Source organism: Parasteatoda tepidariorum, chromosome X2, assembly GCF_043381705.1.
Source record: "Parasteatoda tepidariorum isolate YZ-2023 chromosome X2, CAS_Ptep_4.0, whole genome shotgun sequence".
NCBI lineage: Eukaryota > Metazoa > Arthropoda > Arachnida > Araneae > Theridiidae > Parasteatoda > Parasteatoda tepidariorum.
The window spans coordinates 39495924-39507383 of record NC_092215.1 but is presented as its reverse complement, the minus strand read 5'-3'; the positions used below and the strand labels follow the sequence as shown (position 1 = coordinate 39507383).

At 26.4% G+C, this 11460-nt stretch overlaps 1 protein-coding gene across 3 annotated transcripts in view; it reads right to left on the bottom strand.

The window, feature by feature from the left end:
• The window catches only part of LOC107442615 (gamma-aminobutyric acid receptor subunit beta-like), a 299717-nt gene that overhangs the window by 28504 nt on the left and 259753 nt on the right, over positions 1-11460 (bottom strand). The window lies entirely within an intron of this gene.

Genomic DNA, 11460 nt, shown 5'->3' with positions numbered 1-11460 from the left:
ATTATTTAATTTCATTCTAATGGTGAAATCATTATTTCATGTAATATTTTGATAGTAAGTTTCGTAGGAGAGAGGACTATTTACGAATTACTTAATAATTACTTGCAGTTATCTTTTATTGAAGGAGAATATTTTGATTTATAATAATATTGCAGATGCATTTTCTTTATAAGAATTTTCCAGCCTATTAATTGTAATTTTTAAAGTTAAAACTAAAAGTTATTTTTAACCTAAATGCGGAGGCATTTTTTACTTCTTTCTATTTTAAGAGGAACATTTACTTTTTTTCTGTATTTTGTATAAATAATCTGTAGGTTAAAATGAAATTCTCCATCATCCCTTATTGCTTTGAGGTTTAAAAAGCAAAACCTAAAAGAAAAAAAGAATCCTTTTCTGTTTGGATCTGAATTCTATGTCCTTTTTTTAGAATTTGTACGCATAATCTGTTGATTAAAATCTTCATAATTATTTATTGCCTTGAGGTTTAAAAAAAATCATTCTTCTTTTGAATCCAAATTTTGTGTTCTTTTTTAAATTTGTATATATAATCTGTAGGTAAAAATATGGCTCATAACTTATTGACTTGAGGTTCAAAAAGAAAAATTTAAAAAAAAAGGAAAAGGAAAATCATTTTCCTGTTGAATCCGAATTTCATGTGCTTTTTTACATTTTGTATTCATATACAATCTGTAGGTTAAAGTAAAAATCTCCTTCATCACTTGTTGCTTTCAGGTTTAAAAATCAAAATTAAAAAAAAAAAAATTCCTTTTGGATCCAAATTTTGTGCTCTTTTTCATATTTTTTATACATATTTTGCCGATTAAAATCTCCCTCATCTCTTATTGGCTTGAGGGTTAGAAAGAAAAATTTAAAAAAAAAACAAGAATAAGGAAATCTTTTTTCGTCTAAATCCGAATTTTGTGCCTCTTTTATATTTTGTATACATGTGTTGTTCTGCAGGTTAAAATGAAAATCTCCATCATCCTTTATTACTTTGAGGTTTAAAAGGAAAATTTAAAAAAAAAAATCCCTTTCCTTTTCAATCCGAATTATGTGTTCTTTTTTATATTTGCAAACATATAATCCGTAGGTTAAAATAAAAATCTCCTTCATCACTTATTACTTTGAGGTTTAAAAAGCAAAATTAAAAAAAAAAAAATTATTTGGTAGAAGACAGAATGCAAATGCCAGTAAGTAAATCATAAATTATTAAAANTAGGTTAAAATAAAAATCTCCTTCATCACTTATTACTTTGAGGTTTAAAAAGCAAAATTAAAAAAAAATTATTTTATTTGGTAGAAGACAGAATGCAAATGCCAGTAAGTAAATCATAAATTATTAAAAAGAATTATCTTCTATCTTTAGTCTAGTGTATTCTGAATCGGTTAGAGCCAACACTTTTAATATTAGACTAATATTAGTCATATTATTATATTGTGAACATAGAATGCACTGCAGGTGAGAGGAGTTTGATATTTTAATTTAACACTTATTTTCCATTAATGTTAGTTCATTATTAATCATCTAGGGTTAATTTGTAAGTTTATTTAACGTTGTTTACTTTAAAATAACTTCTGGAGGGGAGATATTCCAAATTAATCATAATTGCCATACTATAATTTGAATTTGGTCTGCCCTAATTCAAATAATTTCAAAATATTTCAAACGAAATGCATTGTTAACGGTAATCCTCTTATTTTTGCCTAAGATTATTTTTAAAAAATGTAAAAAAAAGTAGCAAAATGTATTGCATTTTTTTAATTGCAATGCATGAAATGCATTGTCGATTTTAAGGCTATTATAAATTCTTTCAGAATATATTGATCATAGGTTGAAGAATACTGGTTAAATGTACTGGTTGAGCAAAAAAAAAAGTGAGAAAAATGATATTTTGGTTTTCTTCTTTTCATTTCTCTGCACGTAAGTTCTTTTTTTTTCAAATAGTAACTTATATGGCATTTTATCTGTTGCTAAATTCTATCCGGGCAAGCTCAAGGCTTTCTCAAGCGAAAAAATCGTGAAATATACAAAAAAGTTAACAAATATTGATTCTTTCAAACATAATAAAATGGCTTTAAGCACCATAAAAACATTTCTTCATTTTTTATCTGCTCTTTTTTTTCATTTCTGCTAGAGAGTTGAGATTGATAAAATAAACGAATTCTTCTTTTCTTATTGGTAAAAGAGATTAAATATATCAACACTTCTTTGTTTGTCAAAAAACTTCTTGTTTCATTCAATAATCCACTTTCTTTTCTTTTTCACCTCTAATAAGCTTATAGTTTCATTTCACCAAATATTTTTTCCTTCTTAGTTACAATTGCCAATATCTCTAAGCCAACTGAGTACATATATTTTAATTATTTATCAGCATCAAATATATTTTTTATAAATATCTCAACAGATCACATATATCAACTGACTAATCCATGAATTCGATATATTTCCAAAGTTTATTTTTATTTCCATATGAATCAACTTTTATCGTTCTATTGAAGTAAAAGATGAAAAAAGTCTAAATTCATAGTGAGTATTAAGTTTAAATACAAAAATGGCATGAATTTTCAGAAAATGAAAGAATCGTATTTTATATTCTTAATTCTTCAGTTGCAAAAATTATTGATCTCATTGATGTAGCAATTCATGGGCTTATAAAGTTTGTTATACATTTGTTTTCTTGCTCTTTCTTAATTCTATTTTAAAATTATATTTTGAAGTATTTGCTAGATATAACTTCCATACAGACCTGAAAATGTAAATTTTCTTTTATTAACCAGTTACCCGCAGACACTAATGACTTAGTAGTCACTTTTTCCTCAAAGCTATTGAGTCGGTGACCGATATCGATAGGTTCTTTTATTTTAATAGCCACTTTTTGCGAACTTTTTTGTTGTTGCTTAGACTAAATTTATTTTTGAAACAAAACTCCTATTGTAAATAATCTGCGGCTGTAAAAATTCAATTCAACAACAAAAATATTATAAATATGTGACGAAATTTAGTACTGACATACTGACTTTAAAGAACTGAATGTAAAAATATTTTGGGAGGCAAAATACATTTAATGTATACATTACAACTTTGAAATTATACATTACAACTTTGAAATGTGTGAATTGTTATAGAACATTCCCCCCGCTTAAATCTTTCCATCACAAAATAATGGATTCTGAGGGATCAAAATTTTGAACTTTGACAATGGACATTTTAATGATAAGACTGTTTTCTAGAGTCTCTTTTTACAATGATGTACTTTTATCATTAAACAATTTTTTTAAAAAAGGCGATGGAAAAAGTGACCGGCTGTTTATCTGAGGCGCCACTTTTTTTTGTTGACTCGCCAAAATGCGACTGACGAGTGGTAATTTTCAGGTCTGCATTATGGTATTTTGAATTTCTTTAAAATATTTGCTGTTAAAAAATAAAATATTTACTTAATTTTTTAGTGCACTACTGAATATTTTGTGAATTTAAAAAGCATTATTATTGTTTAAGTTTTAGTAAACAAATTAGACTGAGATAGTGAAAAAAAATTTGATATAGCCTATCTGAAACTGTAAGTTTTGTTCAAAATAATTGTTTAAGAATCAATTACATTATTAAATTAACATTTTACTTATTTCTTTAACTGATAAATGTCTGCAAGGGAAAGGAGCTCTACAGAAAGGGTTTCTAAAGTTTGACAATGCAGTGCTTTATATTAACACAAGTAGACTACAGAAATGCAGGGAAACATGTCAAAATTAATAACAAGAATACACAAAAACATGCTTTACATACATATAATATCATTAATGTCAAGTGTTAATTTTTATATTATTTTTTGGTTGATTATAATTCAAATATTTACAGAAATTATAAAACTATTTGTGCCATGTTAGTTTAATAAATTTTGTGCCATACTATAAAAATATTTGTGAAAGTAAACTCTGAAAAAATTACTTACTGTTAGTTGCAGCTCTTAAACACTATTGTGGTATCGGAAATTGAAGCTATCAATATAGGTTTTAAGCAATTTTAATTATAAAAATTATGAAATATTTCGTTTATGTAAGTTGCAGATCTTAAACAATCAAGTTGCTTTGAAATTGAAATATATTAATACAGTTCTTAAATATATTTATAAAAATGGTGAAATATTTGCTATATGTTAATTGCAGCTCGTAAACACTATTATGGTATTCAGGATACGATACATTAATTGCACATACTTGAAAAAAAATGAGACGATTGCTTTTTAGAAAAACGAATTTGCTACTTCGATGTATTTATTAAATATTGATGCAATTTTTGAAAATATACGTTTCTGAAATGCATCATTTTAAGTATTAATCGCTAAAAGTGGAAAACAAATTCTTTATTCATCAATATTCATTTCTTTATTAATTCTATTCTTGAGCTTTTTGAAAGCTTTTTGAACATTAAAAATTTAGTTTCTAGAGTCAATTATATTTTTTAGGATACGGTATCATTCTATAGCGTTATGAACAAAATTATGAACTTTATTATGATGATAATGACTCTACACTTTTCTATCATAAAATATATATATTATTAAGTTAGGATTATTTTGTGTTAAAAATAATTAATAAGCATCGCCCTTTAAGAACTTTTGAGAAATTGCGAAAATGAAATTAGATCCGTGGTTTATAATATCAAAATTAAGCCCATTGTTAAATTAAAAAAAAAAAGACTGAAAAATAATGACTTTTCACTTTTCTATTATAAAATATATATATTATAAAGTTAGGATTATTTAATATTAAAAAGAATAAATTAGCATCACAGGTTAAGAACTTGTGAAAAACTACAAAAAGGAAATCAGATCTTCGGTCAATAATATTAAAATTGAACCCAGTGTTAAAATTAGAAAAAACTTTATTTTTCTTAAAAAGCAAGAATCATGTAAATGATAGCAAAATCATTAAAATTCTCTTTATTAAAGTCAAACTGCTCTAACTGTTTTTTTAAAATTACTTCTGAAAATCGTAAAAAATTATTAAAAAAACTTTGAAATTCATAGTTAATAGTAAAGAGAAATGAAGAAAGTCCAATTAAGAAATACAAATTATAAGGTGCAATTTATGAAGTACATGGTAATCCAAAAATAATAGGAGGGATTTGAATATAAATGTAATTTTTTCGCATTTTTTACAATCGATTGTTAAAAGTAAAATAAAAAAGAAGAAATATTTCAATGACATCCAAACGATTTCATTTTTATAAAGTGGAAATGCTTCTGTCTCAGTTCAAGACTTCACAATAAAATAAAAGGAAATACTTTCATATAAATACTTAATTGTAAGAGTTTTATGCATTTACTAAGTATAAGAAACTATTTACAAAGTATATGACTCCTAAACTAACAATAGGATTTGCCGCTTTTAATAAAAAAAACAGTTTTAGATCAAATGCAATACAAATCAATAGCAAAACACTCAATAAATTTTTCAATTTAATTTCGTGTGTGATTATTTTTTAAAATTGTTATGGAAATAAGAAAAAGTGAAAAGCACTGTAAAATTAAAAAAGACCCTTTTAATGCAGTTGATTTTTAATTTATTTATTAATTTATAATTTTTTGACATTTTTTTTTAAAAAAAAGTACTGTTTAATTTTTAAATTTCTGCATAAAAAACAATTTTGTTTCTTTTCTTTCTTCTTTTATTTAAAATTCTAAAATATGCTGCTATGATTTATAATTAATTAATGTAACATTGTGTAATTTGTGTAACGTCTTTTTCTATCACACGACTAAAAACACTTCCTACTTTTTTCAACTATCCTATATCTAGCTTAGGGCCGGCCAGGTGGCAGAGTGGTCACCGTGCCTGACTGTGAAGTCGATGGTTGCGGGTTCGAATTCCGCTTATAGCATGGATGTTTCTCTTTGTGTGTTGCTCTCTATTATGTGATGTGTGAATGCCGCCTACCATATGAACGGGTATCTGTGGCAGTGTGGCGTGGGTAATGTTGCTCGCCTCCGTGATTTAGTTACCACTGGGTAACGTTAAATGAGTAACACTTCCGGAATCTTCCGAGGTGATGAACGGAAGTTCAGTGCCAGCCGTTAAAAAGAAATATCTAGTTTAGGTTATTCATAGTTATAGTTGAAATTTTTGAGTGGTCTGTATGAAAAACTATGGTGAAGAATTTCATAAGAATTAGGTAATAACATAATCTACTTACACAGAAAAAATAGTTTAAAAAATTACAGCTAGATGACGTTTTATAGTATTATATGAAGCATAAACAAATAATCACAATTAATATACAAAACATTTTTCTGTTTATAAAATATATTCAATAAGATTTATTCTATGTTGACTGCTACTATCTGAAAGCTTGAAATAATACGTTCAATAGTTAAAAGTAGTATATGCTGGTAAGTATTACGAACAGAATGGGGCGTTAAGCTGGTTTGAGATAGATATGATAAGGTCATGGTAGACCAAATCTTGGAGATATCCCCTCAACTATAAGTTTCTTCAATCAAAGTCAGGGTATCTGGGATGCCATGCTGCAGATAAATGTTGAGTGATGATCGCCATCTAGTGTTGATTTTCGGAATTATTTTTTGCTGCTTGACAAAATTCTCATCGTTTAACTCTGCAACTACTCAATTTTTATGTAATTCTTTTGTCGCATTGTTTTAAAATTGTTTACTCACAAAGACCAACTTTAATAATGGATACTTTATATGCGTAAAACAGTAAAATAATGTTTTTATTATAAAAATAATACAGTTTAATTTCGTGTTTCTAACCATAAATAGTAATTAAACCAATATCTTTCTCCACTAAAGAAAAGAAAACACATTAAATAACAAATTAAAAAAAATCGACACTTAATTAATTTGTCGTAAAGGTAAATATATTTGAGTTGAGGTATTTAGAGTGAACAGTACTATTTTCAAGCTGAAAAAAAATTATTATCACTGATATATGCTTAGTTTGCTTATAAAGAGAAATTAAAGAACACTGCATTCTGATATAAATGTTTTTTCTGAGAAAATCCATCATTCCGTGATTCAATTAATTCTATCTTCCGTTTACGCGATAAATAATCTAAATGGAATCGTTTTTTCTCTCGAAAAAAGCTTTAATAGAACTTGACGAACTATTTGAGTTTTTCTTTCATTTGTTTAAATAGTTTTCTTTGGAAGAATTTCTACATTGTTTCGAATTTTAAAGTTAGACAAATGCTTTTGAGGATTCTATTTTTTCCCCTAGAAACTTGAAAATGTTTCTTTTGGAGAAAAATCTGGATACTTTTGATAAGATTCTGAACAGTGATTGGTTGCAGAATTTTGCTTTCTTTTTTATCACTTTACTTGAGTGCAATGTCGAGAGCTGTTCAGCTTACTTTTAATAATAGATAAGCCATGGAACAATTTCATTTGTACGAAAAAGAAATGTCCGTAATGTGATGAAAGGGACATTAGTAAATATATGTTAGTTGTTATTGATGAGAAGTATACCTCTGAATTTGAAGTAGCAGCAGAAAAAGCTCCTGTTTCATTTATATAGCAATCTAAACTTTATTCCGTTGGTAGAATTCTATAACTATTATTGCTATTATGTTTTAGATAAAGTAAATTTATCCTTCCAGGGATTTTGCTAGAGTTAAACTGCAAATAAAGAAGATTGTAATCAGAAACCTTTATTTGAAAATTAAAATTCATTTTGCTTCTGAGAAGAAGGTAAAGATGGATATCGATAAGTAAATACTTAAAGAACATAGCATATAAATTTATCTTTTGTAACGTCAAAAATTTCTTTGCTTCTGACAAATAAGATATTGAGGCCTTGAGTATTGTTTCATTCATTTAATTATTGATTCTGAAGTAAACGATCTCAGTTTTTCTTCACACTTGTTTTACGCAAGCAGATGTATTTTGCTCTTATATGTATCCTTCAGACACCATCATCCTTTTGGCTACTGCGGGCTTCTTGTTTTTCTTTACAAATTATTTACCCCTATTTCTCTTGGGAGCTATGTTGTTTTTAAGTATTCCTTATTTATGTGCCACCCTGACCAGGTGCATTGTGTTTTGGGTTCGCAAAACATGTTGAAAGTTTGCCCATTTCTTCTATAAAGCAGAAGAAGTTATCATTTTCAAATATATTTCAGTGTTTTTTAGAGTTTTTCGTTTCAAATCAAAAGCCTAATTCTTAGAAAAGCTTGAAGAATGTAGCTCTCAGATTCAACATATCCAAACTCTGCTATCTCAAAAGAAAAAAAATGGATCGAAATCCAGCAGCAAGGGGAAAACTAAGGTTGTGAAGATTAGTTAAACACAGCAGAAAATCCCCAAATGAAAGCTTGGTGTAATTTAGAGAATTTATTCGTTTCATTTTTCAATAAACTTAGATTGCTACATGTTTTTACCATTCTCTGCCCAAAAATTATGACAATATGTGTTTACAACATTTAACTACTTTTTTTTGTTTCCTCTGCTGTGGTTTTCGTTTTGTAATCTTGGACATGAAACAATCATACTATTTAAAAGATTATGATATGTTATGGACATATATTTTGTTAGACAATTATACCAGCACGTATAAATTCAGTAGCTGTTTTAAATTTACATACAAAGCTAATTTTAAATCCAAAAACCAATATTACCGGCTTAAAATGCTTTTGTGGTCCGGCATGGAAAGAGTTGTGTTTTGAAATTTATTTTTCTCTTCATAAGAAATGGTGTATAGTATTCTTCCTTTGCCCATTTACATAACCTCTAAATGGATTAATAAGTTTGTTCGTTAAGAACACGAAAACATTAATAATAATTAAATAAATAAATAATAAAATAAATTCAAATAAAGTGCACCAACGTGTTTGGTTAAACTTATTTTAGTTCTCAGTTTATTATTTTTTATTAAATGTTTTATATAACAACGATAATTTTGAAAACTAGATTTACGAGTAAACCGTTACCACATGAACGGATTTTCTTAAAATGCGATTTTGACGTAAATTAAAACCAGATTGCGTGAAAGTGGCAAAAAAGAGAAAAAAACAACAAGAAAAATGTATGATCAAACTACCAGAATATGGTAAAATTTATCATGTTTCGGGTTTTATGAGAGCACAGCAAAGCTCGATAATTTTTACAGAAGCACTTTGGCAATGAGTTTGGTAAAATTAATAGTTATATATTGTTTATATAAAATGTGTTAGAATTCAGTACTTGCTGCAAAATTTAGTAATTTAATCATGATACCTTAGAGCATGGTATAAAAACAATTTATTCGGTTAAATTTACTTAGCAGTTTTGTATTTTTTACTAAATGTGTGGTATTAAGAACTATAATTTTGAAAAACAGAATTTCCGTTAAAACATTACCATATGATCGAATCAATTACTAAATATATGGTTTAAATACCCTTTATTTCGGTATTTATTGCCAGCATTATGTTTTTTTTAAATGTCATTACCATAGAGCACGGTAATTTTATCAGAATTTTTTTCTCAGTGTACCAACGATGATTTTTATAGCACGTTCAAAGCAAAATTAAAGCAAATAAAGTTTCTTTTCCAAAATGGTTGAAACATATTATATGATTTCTTCCGATACCTTAAAAACATTTTCTTATTGTTCTGCATTATTCAAAATTCCAGTTTTTAAGTATTGATAAATTCACTGTCACTGTATATAATTACAAGATGTAAATATTAGGATTAAACTAAAGGAAGTCGGTACTGCTTACATAAATAATGCTAAAATTGATATTTTTCAATGTATTTTTTGTAAGAAACAACTTATGATATCGCTTTGAAATTTTTTTGTGATATTCTCGAGATTATGTATAATGTTGATAATGTTTTAACGTTATAATGTTTTAACGTTAAAAAGAATACTTTTTGAGTTATGAAACAATTGTGATGAAATTAAAAGCTCTCAGCTCATAATTTTTTAAAATTTTTTTGCAAAACTATTTACTAACAGTTATTACAGAATAAACATGTTTATGTAAATATTGTGTGACAAAAACCTAAAGCAATATTTTGCTTAGATGTTGAGAAAAGGTACATCGAAAAAGGTCACTTTCAATTTTATTGGTATATGCTCCAAATTTGCTCCAAACAATAATCCAAATGTTGTTGATATTAAACACAGAAATTTTTGAAAGCTTTCATTCTATTTTAAGAATTAATTTTTATATTCGAAACTTAAAAAAGCATTTATAATGTTTTTTTCAAAATATTTTATTAATTTTTTTAATTCAATTTTTGAAATGTTTTTGAATTTTTCAGTTTATTTTTATTATGTTAAATTTTTTATTCGAAGTATTTCGCAAAAAAACAGTTCTAATTGATTGAAGCATGCGTAATTTTACACTGTGATATTGATTGACCTTTATATTGATAAATTATTTAAGCTAGGGAAATTTTAAAAAAGTAATTTAGTTCTGTGAACATTGACATCAACATTGAGCATCTAATTTAGCTATTTTTAAAATAAAATTCAAATAGAAAGTAAATAATCATTCAAAATTTTTTTACTTGGCGAAAGTTGGGAAATAGATACGATGTAGTTTAAAAGTTTTTTTATTTGAATCTAAGAGATAATTTTTTGTAGTTTTAGATGGTTTAATAATTCTGAGCAATGCCGTAAGAAAAAAAATAGTTAAGGTATTATTATCGGCGTTTAATAAATTTATTTAAATATAAGTTAAGTAAAAAAGAAATGAAATATGTCAAAATATTAATTTTTTTATTGATGTCAATAAATTTCTAAAATAAGAATCTCCATTGTTTAAGCATTTTAAAGTTGAGCAAGCATTTTTTATCGATTTTTCTTTCTTTTTCTTTTTTTCCGTATCCTGGAGACATTTTCTATGGAGGAGATATCGGTATTCTCCATAAGATATTGAACAGTGATTGAACGTTCATTCGTGTTTTTACAATCTTATCATCTTATTTGAGGAGGACATAAGAAATATCTTCGACTTACTTGCCGTGAAAGATAAGGAGAAAAAAATGTTCGATTACAAGGTACACAGCAAAAGATAGAAACTAAAGTCTTTGATGCATTATGACTGTCAACTGATTTTAAAATGCGAAAATATTTTAATGAAATTTTATATTCAAAGCAAAAATCCATAGCTTTTTGTTATTCGATTGAGCGATTTTGATTTTCAATAAATAAAAATCGCTATCTTTAAAGTCAGTCAAGTTTTGACGTTTAAATTTCAAATTTATCATGTGGAATTAAATGTAGAAGCAATCCGTATTTAAAAAATAAACTTTTCCTTTCTTTAAATTATTTGACTTAATCCAATTAAATGTTTGAATATACATACACACACACACACATATATATATATATATACTTTTTTAACTTATTTCTTGAGTTCTATATACTTGTAGTTAATGCGCAGTTAATAAAATTAATTAGTTTTCTTAGTTTTTCTCTCCTTCTTTTTATTCTTTATTGTGCGACTTTATATAT